Here is a 15,593-nt window from a genome sequence, read left to right as displayed (position 1 = left end):
GACGGGGTCAGCACTGGGAGACACGACAGGAGGGGCCACGGATGGTTCTGCCCGGAGGCTCGAAGTCCCAGACGCGAAAGGGTTTTATTTCACGTGGCCTTGGGAGGTGGAAATGTTTAAGCAGTGACAGCAGTGAGCTGGAAGAATACTGCCCCCTCGTCTTCCCTCCTACCTCCTCGAACACGACGAGCGGAAGACTAACCACTGGCTGTGGACAAAAAGCAGCCAAGGGTCCTCAGGTTTGAGTTTGGGAAAGGAAAGCGGTCTTTCAGAGAAACGTTGAGAACACAGAGTCTTTCTCCCAGAATGGAGAGGAGGAGGAAGGGGAGGAGGAACTCAGAGCAGTATGGAGAGAAGAGAGCTGCGGTCAGCCTGCATCTAGCACTTAAATTTGGATGACGGGGACAGAAGGCCAGGGGACAACTGGCCAGAATCTAACTTCAGAACAGACTGAGGCCCCTGAGGACAGAGGCCTGGGAATGCCTGCCGGACGGCACACCCTTCCCATGGGTTTCTAAACTGAACGCGCCCGGGAGAGGTTACGGCCCCCACCTCCCCCAAGAAATCCCAGTCACAGGTCTCAGGACCAGCCAGGCTCCAGCCCCCCGTGCCTAGAACTCCAAAACAGCAGCAGACCAAGCTCCTGGGGCCACCCGTGCCTCTCCAGAAAGAGCTGCTGTTGCCCAGCTGGATTGTCCATCCAAGGGAACGGCCTCCCCATCACTCCCCAACCACATCCGGCTTGCATGGAACCTTGATTCGCTCCACCCCGCTCCTCCCCATCCAACCTCAGACACACACACGTGGGTGCACACACGCACACACGCTCCAGTCAATCAACTTGGCACCAACTCCCCCCCCCCCCCTTGCCCTCCCGGCAGTCTGAGGGCATGCCGTCACTAGGATGATTAAGAACAGAAAAGGAGATGAGCACTCACCCTGGCGAAGCACAGGGCTCAGGCCTCCCGCCCGACTTCCCACTGCTCAAGGCACAGAGACCTGAAGCATCTATGTCTTAAAGGCAAGGCCTACACACGCAGCCATCCGTCAAAACCAATGGTCCCTTGCAAGGGGCCAACCTGTTGGAAGGGAGGCAGATGTGAATCAGGCCCGAAGTCACTCCGATCTCCCTTTTTCCAGTAATCCCCCATAACCTCTGCTCTGTGGCGCAATTTTTGTGGAATTAAACACGAACGGCTTCAAAATAAATAATTACATTTCCGTCTTCAGCTGATCCAAGCTGATCATTTGACAGCTGGCCACAAGAGTGGAAAGATCACAGGCAGGAGATTAAACGCTATTGACCCTATGGCCTAGCTGGAGGCTGGTTCTCCCCAGTTAGAACTGTTGTAATGGTTTTTAAAAATATCTCAGGCACCCGTGCCCTGGGGGGCCAGCCACTCTGCTATGGGGGCTGTTACACTGGAGGCCAAGAGAGGAGGGCCCCAGAAGCAGAGGGGCCACCCTCCTGGGCTCCCTTCTGCCAGGTCCCTCTCAGGGCTTCCCTGTAGCCCCCTGGGTGGTGGTCCACTGCCCCCTTTCCTAGGTCTTCCCCTCCTTCCATTCAGGTCTCTCTCTTCCTAGCCCAATCTCAGGTTTAGTGTTCATCCCAGGGCCAGGGCTGGAAAGGGACCCATGGAGGAGGTGACGCAGGCCTGGGCACCTGTGGGCAGGGTCTGGCAGCCATGACATGGGCACAAGGAGAAACGACAGACCTCAGGAAGGGGTGCCCAATGTGTGGGTGAGAGGCAAGGGTCAGGGACCAAAGTGGCATGAGTGCAGAATCCTGGAAGAAGGGCTTGAAATAGGGACCAAACCAGAAACCCACTTGCAAGAACGTGAAAAAACTCACACATTGAGGAAACTCGGGTATAGGCATGTCTATTAAAGAGAGTCGGGGAGGGATGCCTGGGTGGCTCAGTCAGTTAAGCGTCTGACTCTTGATCTCAGCTCAGGGCATGATCTCTTGGTTCGTGGGCTCGAGCCCCATGTTGGACTCTGTGCTGACAGTGCGGAGCCTGCTTGGGATTCTGTCTCCCCCTCCATCTGCCCCTCCCCTGCTCTCTAAAGAAATAGATAAATAAAACTTGGGGGGGAAAAAAGGGACAGAGTTGAGGAGCCAAGAGTGGGGATTCTCTCTCTCTCTCCCTCTTCCTGCCCCTCCCCTGCTCTCTCTCAAAATAAATAAATAAAACTTTTAAAAACAGAGAGAGAGTTGGGGAGCCAAGAGCTGGGGTAGGGGTAGGGCTGGGTCCACCGCAGACTCCAGGACAGGAGTACAGTGTGTGTTCTGCCTCCGGGCGAGAAGGCTCTGGAATCTGACCATGAGCCCAGACTTAGGGACTTGGGGAAGAAACGGGGTGTGGACGCCCTTCTGCAGAAGAGGTACTAATGACTTCAGAGTATCCCCCCACCCCCAACTTCCCTGTCCGTAGAGCAGAGAACTGTGCTTCTGAGGTTTCGCTGGTAACTCTAGGGAAGCAGGAGAGGTCAAAATAAGGGACTTTACAGTTTGAACAGACATGTCGCCAGAGGCCCAGGCATCGTTGGGGTGAGGCTGCTCTCACGGGGCCAGGTCCTTATCTCAGAGGCAGGGCCCTCCCAGCGCCAAACCCTCAGACTGGTTTGGGTCCTGGCTCTGGTACGTACTGGGGCATCACCTCCCTCATCTGCGTCAACGAGTGGCCTTAGAAGGCCCACCTCACGGAGCGCTTTAAGGCTTAAATCAGAAAACCTGTGGAAGAAGTTTGCCAGCTGCCAAGCACTGCACAAACGTTTGCCCCCAGTGATGAAAATATAAAAGGGGCATCTGGGTGGCTCCGTCGGCAAAGTGTCCGACTTCAGCTCAGGTCATGATCTCTTGGTTCGTGAGTTCGAGCCCCGCGTCGGGCTCTGTGCTGACAGCTGGGAGCCTGCTTCAGATTCTGTGTCACCCTCTCTCTCTCTCTGCTGCTCCCCAGCTCATGCTCTGTCTCTCTCAAGAATAAACAAACATAGGAAGGAAGGAAGGAAGGAAGGAAGGAAGGAAGGAAGGAAGGAAGGAAGGAAGGAAGGAAGGAAATATAAAAATAGGAGTTCCATTCCCAGGACAAGCAAAATGATGGGCCTTTGGGTGCACCGGGGCCCATCGGGATGCCCCAGTCCCCGGGCCTTCTAGATGTAGTTCTAGCTCTATTCCTTGGCTGCTCTGCCTGGAAAAGCAGTCTGGATGGCCCCACTCACTTCGGGCCCAGATGAAACCTTGGAGTGTCTTTGGGAGCCTCTGGATTTGGGGGCCCAGGGGGAGGTGCTCAGCCCCTGCTGGGTAAGATGATCAGTGCCCGCCCCCCTCCCGCCCCACTCCCTGTCTGGCAGGGAAAGCGGAAGGGGAATACCGGCCCCATGAAGCAAGCGAAAACCCTGCAGGCCCAGAAGGTGGAGAAAAATGCGATTAGCATTTTATCTCTGCACCCCGAGCCTGGGAGCCGCGTCTGCATGCCCGCCTCTGTGGGACGAGGGGCAAACGCAGCCAGGACCTTGTCTGTCCACTCCGGTGCCTCTCCCCGGGGAGCCTGCCTAGAGTCTGCGCCCAGAGCCCAGACATCTCCTCTCCTGACCGCCCTGCAGAGCAGGGAGGCGGAGGGAGGCTGAGGCTTTCCTCCAGCAACAGGAGTCCCAGCCCCTTTCCGTGCTCCGAGTGCGAACACCCTCTCCCACTTCCCCCACAGCCCTCTTGCAATTAACTCCTGGTGCCGATGACAGCCCTGGGAAATGTTAAAATAAGATGTGGTGGCTCTGGAAGGCATGAGTCAGGGTTGGGCAGCAGCCAAAGCTGCCACCAGTCTCCCTTCCCCAGCTGCCGGCAGCCCCAGGAAGCATTCGTGGTGGAGACCCAGAGGTGGCTGCCTCACTTCCCTCCCAAGCTTAGGGTCCTCTGTGCCCCTGGGTCCCAGGTGGGGCACAAGCAGCTGCCATTGGCTGGCTGGAGCCCCACCCCCGGGGCCTACAGAAGGTCCCTCTTTTCTTCACCTCTAGCAAATCCCCTTCTCCCCTCTCTTCCTCTGGTTCCCTGCCAGCTCCCGGTCCCCTGGAATGCTGGTTCCAATCTGGCTTCCAAATCTCCTTTCAGCCAGACACCGGCCCTCACATCAGCTCCCCTCCTGCTCGGCTGCCCTCATTCTTTGGATCCCTAGGCTGACACTCCCGCCGGCCCTTCATCTTCCCTTACTGATCCCAGAACGAGGGACGGAGCGAGCACCTCCACGCTACAAATCCAGCCCCGTGTCCTGCAGATGCAGCGGTCCTGGCTGCAGGTTTGGGGGAGTCCAGCGAGGAGGCCCCCGGGCCAGCAGAGCCTCCCAGAGATGCCGCCCCCCCCCCCAACCCCGAGAGGCATTGGCCGGTGCCAGCACGTGGCCCGAGCCCCGCTTGTCCAGACCCGGGGCTTCTCACACCGCCTTCTCAGGGGCAGACGCACACCGCCCACGTCCAGTGGGGGTGACTCAGGCTGTACTTGGGCCCCGGCTCCGAGCCCAGCATCGCCCCCACCCCCTCCGAGAAGAGAAGGGTGAAGAGACCAGGCTCTTGGCCTCCAGAGCCTTGCCGCAAACCCCGGACCCGAGCCCGGCTTCCCATCTACGAGGCGGAGGAAGGAACGCCCGCCTGGCGAGACCGTTGGCAACGCCGGGTGCCATATTCACGCAACGCGTTCAGCAGAGTCTGGTAAGTTCTCACTCGACACGTAGCATTTCTTGCTGCGGTTATGCCAACGTATTGATTTTTTAAAATAGTTACTCCAGGGACCAGCGGGATGAGTCCCCACCTCAGGTGACCTCCTTCCTGGCATCAGGGTCCCATGGAAGCCAAATCAGTAACTGGGCACCAAATGAACACACAATCAGATCAAGGGAAGGGGGTGGGGGGGGGGGGAGTGTGAGGGAAATTTTCTCTCTGAAAAGGCCCCACAGCCTCCACTAGGGCTCCACCACAGTTCCTCTCCATCAGGAACCTACCAGCATCCCCCACTCCCAGGCCCTGTCCTCTGACCTGGGTTTGTTCAGAGCCATGCAGCTTATTTCCTGTGCACCCGGGATCCCCCCTGTGACGACACCTTCTCTGTCTAGACGTGTGTCACCGACTCAAGCCAGAGTAGGCCCCTGCTCCCCAGGCCTCTGAGATGGCATTTCTCTTCCCATTATGAGTTGGCTTCAGAAAACCAGCCCTCAGTATTCAGAGGCTTCACCGCTTTTGCAGCCCACGGCCCGGCTGCCAGGGTGCAAGCGTGTGCCGCTTGCCACGCACAGGGTGTGACGGTTACGAAGGGCTTCACCCCACGCACTGCCTCGGCCCCGGTTTATTATGACCCAGTCTTCCCGCTCTGCACTGTAAGGTCCTTAGTGACCACCCGGCACGCGGGCTCACGGTTCTGTTCCATCGCAGGGAAAAGCAAGTCGAGAGAAGCAGCCAGGAAGGACTACTGCGTGAAGGCAGACACCCCTTTGGTTCCCAGGGGCCGGGACCACGGGTCAGCCTGGCTCCTCTCCAGACCCTGCCTGAGGGCCCCCTGCCCAGCAGAAGCAATGGTGACACCGCCTCTGACCCCTTCCCGCGGCCCAGCTGGGGGGTCGGGAATAGAGACCGGGCAGCTGGCTGGGGCTCTGGCCCCTTTGATTCTGCAACTGAGAACCGGGCAGATGGTGGGGGCAGAAGGAAGGCGGGGCCAAGTGCTTTATCCAAGCAGGCCTCTCTCCATCCCTCCCTCCCTCCGCACCACCCCCCCCACCCCTCGCCCTCTGTCTCGTCCACATCTCTGTGCTTCTGCCTTCTCACCGCCTTCTGTTTTCCTGTCCATGGCCCTCACTTCCCGTCTCAATCCTGATCTTTCCATTTCTTTCAGCGGGGAAGGAATTTCCTAGATACCTTTCTTCTCTCCTTCTTGTTTTCTGTTTCTCTTCCTCTCTCCTCTTCATTTTTCTTCCTTCATTCCTAACTCTGCTTCATTCTCTTGCTTCCCCCCCCTCCCAATCTGTTCTTCTCTTCTTTTCCCTGCCACAGGAAAATACTAAAACGGAAGAAGACAACCACGAGCCTCCCGTCCACGTCACACACCCTGCCCCCCAAACACACAGAGCCCAGGATCCCACCAGAGGGCCAAGCTGGTAGTTCCACATGCCGTCCTCAGAGGCGTCACCAACAAAACCACTAGCCTTCTCCGTGTCAAGCCCCGGGTGGACCCTCAGACAAGCACATCCTGACCGGGGACAGCCCAGAAATTGCAACTCAGAAATGACCGGACTCAGAAATGATGCCCCCCCCCCCCCCCCCCGGAGCCTCAGTGACCCAACACCTATCCCAGCCTTGGCACCTGCTTGGCACCCACGCCCCCTCCTGCCCCACCAGGCTCCTCCCCTGCCCTTCACTTTGCTTATCTTCGCACCAGAAGATGAGAACAAGGGCACACCCAGCCTCATCAGGCTTTCCCAATTACTTTTGCCTGAAGCCCCATGAGTAGGAGCCTGCCCACAGCCTAAGACGGTTCAGAAGAGGAAGAAAACAAGGGGAACCTACACTTTGGGTGGTTCCCAGAAATACGATATGGAAAAGGTCTGGCCCCTGGGAAGGCTAGAGACTGGACAGGAGACACCAGTACTGCCTTATGAACTCATCACGTTTGAACTCATTGCATTTCCTTCAAGCACTCACTCACCTGGGCCCTGCCTGGGCGAGGGGTGCCCGCAGCCCAAGACCCCCAGAAGCCTGACCAAGCAGGATAGCTCCACCCACCGCTCTCACGGGCATCTCTGACTCAACCTGCTCGAATCCAGACTCTTTATCTCCCTCCCCACACTCACCCCTCACTGCCATCTGCCACCTCGGTCAACGGTACCACTACCCGCCCACAGTCACTCAGAGAGCCGGGGCTCACCCTGGATCCTCCCCCTGCCGTGTTTTCCAAACTTATTAGTCACCGAGTCCAGTTCACGTGTAGAATTTCCCTCTCCTCTCCTGTCCCCTTCACCTGGGTTCAGGACCTCATCCTCGCTCACCTGGACTTCTGCAAAAGCCCTTCTTACTCGCTCTTCCCCAGTCTCTCATTCCACCACTGCCAGGGAAGGGCTTCCGAAATTAACCAAACAAGTCGTTGTCCTGCTTGGACAGCTTCCACTGGCTCCTTACTGCCTAGAGCCAGGATGTCCAAACTACTTTGACTGCTGTGTCTAATCAAACAGATGCTGGTATCCATCCCTAACGGGTGTATTTTTATCTATGTGTCTATGCACTCACATGTGCCATCATCCCCCGGCAATATCGAAAAGACCACAAACCTTTAGGGAAAGAATATTACTGACATCAGGAGATTTGAATCTATGTTGCCAATTACCTTGGTAATTTTGACTATTTCTGGTCTGGCTTCCACTGGTTACAATTGGATTGTTACCACTTTTAACTCAGGATGGAAAGAGGACAAGGGGCCCTTTGAGAGCAGGCTGGGGTGGGGGAGGGAGCAACAGCCTTGCCAAGTTCTTGCTGTCCCGCTTGCGCTTGGGTGACCCACCCTCTCTCCAGCCCCCAGTGTCTTTCCAGGAAACTTGTTGAGACCTTGTCCATTGTGTGAGGGTCAGCTAGTTAAAGTCAGATAAGAGCACCCATAAATCCACTGCAGGAACAGATGTAAATATGTTACAATGTGCTAACAGTGAGGGAGGACGGCAAGGAGCCCTTGTCGATTTCATGGAACCTCTCACTCCATTTCCCTCCCACCCTCCCTGACGCAGGCAACATGCACGGCATAGGGGCTAAGTACAGGCACCAGGGTCAACGCGTACAGTAAATATTCGAGAAGCTCCAATTCTTTTTTTAAAAAAATTTTTATAAATAGAGGCTTCGATTTTTTTCCTCCTCTCCCAGTGGATCATCTTGCATAATCCCAGGGCTCAAAAACCCTAGTTTGAGAACTTCTAGTGTATACAAAAGGTCTGCGTCCAAATTCCTCATTTTGTGTAAAGGTCCCCGCCAAAGAAGATGTCTTGTAAATTTCTCATAATCGGGGCTATGGAGGATTTATGTTCCCAGCACGAGGCTGGCGTGGAGCAGGTGCTCAGTAAATATTTGTGGATTTAATAGCTGGTTCCCCAAACGCATACAGTCTCCTCTCTGGGCTGTGAATGTTCTTTTCCCCCTTAGAGCCCGGACTCTTTCACTTAGCAAGTCCCTGTTCAGCCTCATAAGCTCAACTCAAATGTTACCTCCTCCGCGGAGAGTGCCCCGACCTCGGGCTCTGTTTGTTCTTTCAGTACAGCATCTTCCTGCGGATCAGAGGGCGAGGTCTGGGCCAGGTCACCCCCACCCACCCAGTCACTCGCCACCCACCTCTCCACCCTGGTCAAGAGATGTGGAGGCAGGGAAGGCACTTCATCTGAGTGTCCCCAGTGCCCAGCACACTGTAGGTTCTCAGTCAATGTCTGATGAATCAGAGATTCACAGAGCCAGGAATGAGGTCAAGGGATGGTCCAGGCCAGAGACTTCCAGGCTCAAGAACTTTGGTTCAGGGCAATAGGCAGGGAGAGGATGAGGGCCAAGGGAGATGGTGCGGGGAACATCCAGGACCATGTCTGCATGGTGAACCTCATGAAGTCTGCTCACTGATGGCATTCCATGCGAGACACGAAGCCTACTTGGAGAAGTAGGGACCCCGGGCGAGGGAGTGAGCACTGGAGGCACCGTGGCGGCACCTGCAACCCCAGGGAGGCCAGGGAGCCTCAAGGAGCCAAGCAACCTCTCCCCCCAAGCATCGCTCTGCGGCCAAAAGCACTCAGTCAAGGGAGAGGCACCAGCACCATCAATAAATGATGGAGTGGGGGACCTGCCAAAGCCCGGACAAAGGCAATCTAAAAGCATTCCTGCTTCCAACTGGGTCAACCCAACGAACTCACTTGTTAATGGACCCCCATCCACACCGGCAGCCACACAGAAGCCTCAGCCACCCCCAACCCCTCCCCCAGGGGGCCCTTCTGGTCCTGCGCCAGCATCCTGCACCAGCTTGGGTCCCAGGCCGGCCCGACCGGTATGGGCTGTGGGCTGTGGGCTGTTAGGCCAGTCACCTCCGTTCTGCAGCCATCATGGGAACCGGAAGACGGAGCCTGCAAGGCTCTTAGGACGACAGCAGCCACGGTACCCACTGCAGGCAGCACAGGGCAAAACGCGAAGTGCAAAGCCAGAGAGAACAGGTCTCCTCCTTTTCTCCATCCTCCCTGGCCCTGTGGACCAAGCAGTGATTGAGGCTTTCTCCATGTTTCACCTCAACTACTACGACCAATTCTTCCCCACCTCCCTCCTCTGCCCTGTGCGGCTGCCAGAATCATCCTCCCCTGTGGCAGGAGTTGTGTTTTCAGCTACTTTTACCCAAGCAGCATTTAAGCACCTTTCATGTGCACGTGCCAAACTGGGGCTGCAGGTATAAAGATACACGCAGCCCCTCCTAGGAAGTGCTGCGCAGGGTCCCTAAGTACTTAAGGCTGTTGTACAAGGTCACTAAGCTGGGACTCGAACTGGTCACCACCCCATCTCCATCGCCCCTCGCTTGCCCCCCCTTCCCTCCCAGCCCACCTTCAGCACAAGGACTAGCAGCAGAAGTCCCAGCATAAAAAAGGCCGTCCAGGGCGATGACAGAAACAGGCAGAGGATAGGACTCAAACATCTCCAACCATCTGGCTCAAAGGCTTTGGTGGAGGAAGTGCCTTTTGAGGGGGCGGGGGGGGGGGGGGGTCACTTCCCTGCTCAATATTTCCCTTTACGTGGCAGTATGAGCAAGCTCAGAGCCTCCCCCCCCCCCGCCCAGGAGGGCCTCCCCCCCACCCCCCCCACCCCCCAGCAGGCCTACCTCAGGAGAAACCAGCCCAGGACCCCAGACAAACAGCCAGCCAGTACCGGTCCAGCCTGGACTTGAAGGCCAAGAGCAAGAGCCAGCACAGCCCCAAGCCTCCAGCCTGAGACCACCAGTCCCAGGCTGCGAGGAAAATAAAGCCCGCTCCCAATGCGCAATGGCCACATTGCCTACCCCCTCCCCCAGACATCATCTCACCCAGATGCAGGACGCTTGGTGTAGCTGGCGTGGTACAAGTTACATTGGGGCAAAAAAAAAGCCAGAGCCAAATAGGAGTAGACAAGTGAATTTGCTGCAATAAACATAATCTAGGTCAAGGATCAAAACTCCTGTCCACAGAGGACACGAGCTGCCAGGACTTAGCTGTTCTGTGTGTATAATCCTCAAGGACACAGGGCAACTCTAGAGGAAAGAGGAAGAACACAGAGAAGAAAAAGACACAAGCCTGGGAGCTGCCGCTGTGTTCCTTTCCTGGCGCGACAGTGACAAAGGCCCACAAATGAGGTGGCTTAATCGATAGAGACCTAGGGTTACATAGTTCTGGAGGCTGGAGGTCTGAAATTAAAATGCTGGCAGGGCCAGGCTCCCTCTGAAGCCTCTGGGGGAGGATCCTTCCTTGACTCCTCCAGCTTCCGGTGGCCCCAGGTGTTCCTCCACTGTGGCTGCACCTCCCCATCTCTGCCCACCCCCCCCCCCCCATATCAGTCTTCCCCCAATCCCTCCGTCTTCACATCTTCTTTCCTCTGTGCCTGTCCATCCCTGTCTCTTCTAATGAATCGTGTTGGATTCAAGGCCCATCCTTCCCCAACAGGACCTAATCTTAACTAACAACATCTACCTACGCGGACCCTGCTTCCCAATAAGGTCGCATTCTGAGCACGCGGGTGAACATGAATTCCTAGAGGACACTATCCAACCCAGCAAAAAGCTATCCCGCCCGGTTGTCAACAAAAGGCAGAAGAAGAAAGTACCATGTGAAGGGGTTTGGGACGGGTCAGTTCCAGGTGGACGTCTTAGTGGCCCCGGCCAAGTCACTCCGCTTCTCTGAGCCTCAGTTCTCTGATCAACTGCACAAGGTCGTTTTGAAGGTCACGTAAGAAAAAGCTTGGTTACTGCAAAGCTCTGTGCCGGGAAACACGGGTGATGTTTCCCTCAACAATGCCAGGTAAGACCCCACAGGTACTCCGCCTGCCTCCTTTCTAGGTCCACGGTTTCTACATTCCAGAATACCCTCTGCAACTGTGGGGCCAATCTCGCATGAGCCACGAGCCGGCTCCCTGGGTGAACTGGGAGCACCTGTCCTGATCACACGAACAAGCCCTTGCCAACGTACCTCTGCAGAAAGTCAAAGCTGGATCATGTTGTGATTCAGGGCTTCTAGACGGCACCCTTAAGCAACTGGGCCACAGGGAATCGGGGGTGTTGTCCTGTGAAGCCTCCGCCTGCTTCACAGAGGCAGTGAGGTGCAGAACGAGCCCAGAGAAGGAGCCCAGCACAGCATGAACAAAGCCCAACGAAGCTCTCAGAACCGAGAGGGGGCGCAGCTGCGAGATAGTCCGGCCCTTCCCCGAGCGGGGCGGAGGGACCTACATCCGGGTCCTTGAAATTCACAAGGCCTTTACTCAAGCTAGTCACTTACCTCGCCTGCCTGCGCTCAGGGGTGGGCGGAGCCTCCCGACCCATGTTGCTCCCCCAAGTTCCCCACCCGCGTTGCTCCCCGGTGTTCCCAGCCACCTCGCAGGGCAGACCGTGAAGAGACTCACAAGGGGTAAGGGTCCCTCCCTCACCCTCACAACTGGCAGAAGATGCGGCTGGAACGTGAGTTACCAACTCGTACTGTTCATGAAGCTTTAAAGAATGAACGACGTGCACAGAATACAGGGCCCACGGTAATCAAAAAACACATTCTAAGGGTGACGATTCATTAACCCACAACTGAAATCATCCTCATTTTCCTTCACCGGCAGTATTTCCATGGCACCTACTGTGTGCCGCGTCCTGCCGTAAGCACTGTCTCGATGTTAAGTCACAACCCTCACAGCCGCCTCAGAAGGTGGGGCTTATTTATTGCCACCCACTTAAGAGATTTGGAAAGTGAGACAGAGAAGGGTTAAATAACGTGCTGAAGGTGACATAGCTGGAAAGTGACAGAGCCATTAAAGATGTAACGCCCACAAGGGGCTCCTGGGTGGCTCAGTCGGTTAAGCTTCCAACTTCGGCTCAGGTCATGATCTTCCGGTTTGGGGGTTCAAGCCCCAGGTCGGGCTCTGTGCTGACAGCTAGGAGCTTGGAGCCCTCCTTGGATTCTATGTCTCCCTTTCTCTCTCCTCCTCCCCTGCTCACTCGCTGTCTCTCTCTCTCTCCTTCAAAAATAAACATTCAACAAAGAAAAGATTTTAAAAAAATGTAACACCATACATGGTGATTATTCCGTGTACAAGCTGGGAATACAAATGTAATAAAGTTTTCATCTATACAATTTAATTTCTTTTTTTTTTTTTTTTTTTTTTTTTTTTTTTTTTTTTTTTTTGGGACAGAGAGAGACAGAGCATGAACGGGGGAGGGGCAGAGAGAGAGGGAGACACAGAATCGGAAACAGGCTCCAGGCTCCGAGCCATCAGCCCAGAGCCTGACGCGGGGCTCGAACTCACGGACCGCGAGATCGTGACCTGGCTGAAGTCGGACGCTCAACCGACTGCGCCACCCAGGCGCCCCTACAATTTAATTTCTAACCATGCTCTTGAAAAAAAAAAATCATGCAAGTCCTATATGTTCATGGTCTCAGATGCATAGCAGTTAGGACGAAAGGCAATGTCGCCCACCCCATCAGCCTCCCTATTTCTTTCAACCACAAGCAGTTCCAGGGTAAAGTTCAGAGCATCTTCTAGAGACACCTGAAAAGAAAGGCTGGACTCAGCAATAATGGGAAATTCAGTCTTTGCCTAATTTGTGGGGAGAAGGCCAAATGGCAACGTATTTTTCTGAGACCAATTTCAAATACATGGGCAATGTGGAAACTGTCCCCAGGGATGGCCCAGAGTTCTGGGGCAACGGGGGCGTGAGTGGCTTTTCAAGGGCCCTGGAGAACTGCTGAGGCCCTTGCAGACCCTCTCCATGGCCCATGCAGGACCCAACCATGCATGAAAAAGTGGAAAAGGCCCAGGTGTCCTAGGTGACACAAGCCTGGGGCACAGCCCTCTCTGGGCCTCAGTTTCCCCCTTTGTAAAGATTTTTTTAATGTTTGAGAGCAAAACAGAGCACAAGCGCAGAAAGGGCAGAGAGCGAGGAAGACACAGAACCTGAAGCAGGTCCAGGCTCTGAGCTGTCAGCACAGGGCCTGATGCGGGGCTTGAACCTGTGAACTGTGAGATCATGACCTGGGCCGAAGTTGGACACTTCTGACTGAGCCACCCAGGCACCCCTCCCTCTTTATAAAACGGAGGTAACGCAAGCACCCACATCCTAGGGTGGCCCTGAGGTCTGAATAAGGTAATGAAATTTCTTTACACAGGCATAAAAGCCTGGCTCACAGGAACACGTTACATATTAGCGATGTTTTACTTCCGCGGCTTTATTGAACCAAACATGCCCTGTTGTTCTGTCAGATACTCCTGTCTGCCCCCACTCCCTACCCTCAGCCTGAGGGGGATTGATCCCAGCAAGGACCACAAGACAAGGTCAGCTCCCACCCGAACACATCAGCCACAGTTAGGGATTCTCGATGTCCCCGGTTCCTCTTTGGTGCAGACATGTGAGGCTTCGTTCCACAGCGTTGGGGCCTAAACCATGTCTGGGAGAAGGGTTGGTTAGCAGTGAAAATCCTCTCCCAAAAGTGAGCGAATCCACAGAGAGCCACACTTGCACACCTCACGGTGAGCCAAGGCGTCCCTTCTGTCCCCACAGACACACACTGCCTCCCCCATCCGCCTCCTTTCAGAGCCACTTGGCTCGGATGCTATGGGCCGTTGCTGGCACATACCCACCGTCTGCGTCCTTGTCCACAGAACTTCCCGGGAGAGGTCCCAACAGAAGGGTCTGTCGCTGAAACCGAGCTCAAATTACTTGGGCTCAGAGGAAAGAACCATAGGCTCTGCTGGCTGGAAGGAACCCCAGAGGTTCATCGATGGCAAGCTCCAGTCTCTAAATTCAGCTCACTCCAGAAATAACAGCCTCTACCCACTCCCAAGCGTGGGAAGAGATCGGGAACAGCATTTCTGAAACTTCAAGGTACATACGAATCTCCCAGGGATCTTGTCATACAGATCCTGAGTCCGTAGGTCTGTCGGGGCAAGGGGGAGGTGGGGTGGGGGTTCTGCCTCTCTAACAATCTCCCAGGTGATGCACGGATGCTGGTGGCTCCACAGACACACCTGGAGCAGGAAGGATCTGGAAGGCCTGCTGCCCTCAGAAGCTCCTGCTTGCATAGCAGGCGTGCAGGGCGTGGGCAGACTGAGCTTCGCAAGGTACAAGCTATGTATTTTTTCCAACTACAGATCGAACCACAGTGCTCTTTACCACCACAGAAAATAAGTGTTGGATGGATGAGTGGATGGTTGCCGATACGAAGGTCGAATGTGCCATCAGAACAACTGGCAAATTAATACATTGTCCTAAAAATTGCATATCCAAGTAAAAATGTCCTGGGGGAAAATGAAGGAAGAGGGAAGGAAGGCAGGAGAGAAAGAGAGAAAGAGGGAAAGAGGGAAGGAAGGCAGGAAGGCAGGAAGGGAGGGAGGGAGGGAGGAAGGAGGGGAAGGAAGGAAGGAAGGAAGGAAGGAAGGAAGGAAGGAGGGAAGGAAGGAAGGAAGGAAGGAAGGAGGGAAGGAAGGAAGGAAGGAAGGAAGAGGGAGGAAGAAGAGGTCGAGTGGGGAGCTAAGGCTGCCCCTGGACGAATGGGGGGTGTCCAGTGGTAGCCCCCTGCCTGGGCCCTGGGAGGTGTGGGCTCCCTGCTCACTCCAGCCTCTGTGCCTCCCCCTGTAGATTCTGCAAGCCTCTTCCCCAGGTATCACAACATCCCTGTCTCTCCTCGGGCTCCCAGACCCACCTGGAAGCTGGGCCCAGAGCTGAGCCAGCAGGGTTGAGTAATCCTCCCTCCAACACGTCACACCCAGCAGCACTCTTGTGCAGCGCTCTTTCCTGTTCATCACCTGAGTGCCCGGCAAGGCGATTCAAAACCTGGGGCCAGATGTTTAGACTGGCATAGAGAGGATTCCAGCCCAGGGAAAGCCTGTGCAGGACGGCCCATCGGCCCCTCATTGTCTGACTGTGGAAGTTCTTTTGAAAAGGGAGGCACCTGCCTAGGTCTTTGCAGCCTGTCCCTTGAAGCCACCTGTTCTAAGGTCATAGCCACTTCACTCCAAACTTCCAATTCTAAAGCCCGCTGCCCTAACATGCACCCCAATGTTTAAAGCAGCACTAGTGACAACAGCCAAAGTATGGAAAGAACCCAAATGTCCATCGACGGATGAATGAATAAAAAGATGTGGTACACGTATATAATGGAATATTACTTGGCAATCAAGAAGAATGAAATCTTGCCGTTTGCAACAACATGGATGGAACTAGAGGCTATTATGCTCAGTAAAATCCATCAGTCAAAGACAATATCATGTGATTTCACTCACGTGTGGAATTTAAGATACAAAACAGATGAACGTAAGGGAAGGGAAGCCAAAATAATATAAAAACAGGGAGGGGGACAAAACATAAGAAACTTAAATACAGAGAACAA

At 55.1% G+C, this 15,593-nt stretch overlaps 1 long non-coding RNA gene across 1 annotated transcript; it reads left to right on the top strand.

Moving 5' to 3' along the window:
- Positions 1 to 4,563: 4,563 nt before the first annotated feature.
- On the top strand, positions 4,564 to 15,593 carry LOC109278574 (uncharacterized). Its single transcript, XR_002085726.2, has 3 exons — positions 4,564 to 4,701; positions 13,867 to 14,089; positions 14,843 to 15,593. It is a non-coding gene; the product is annotated as an uncharacterized LOC109278574 (long non-coding RNA).

Source organism: Panthera pardus, unplaced genomic scaffold, assembly GCF_024362965.1.
Source record: "Panthera pardus isolate Hobbes unplaced genomic scaffold, ASM2436296v1 HiC_scaffold_12, whole genome shotgun sequence".
Classification (NCBI taxonomy): Eukaryota; Metazoa; Chordata; class Mammalia; order Carnivora; family Felidae; genus Panthera; species Panthera pardus.
The sequence above is the reverse complement of the archived record's forward strand: the minus strand, read 5'-3'. Positions and strand labels throughout refer to the sequence as shown.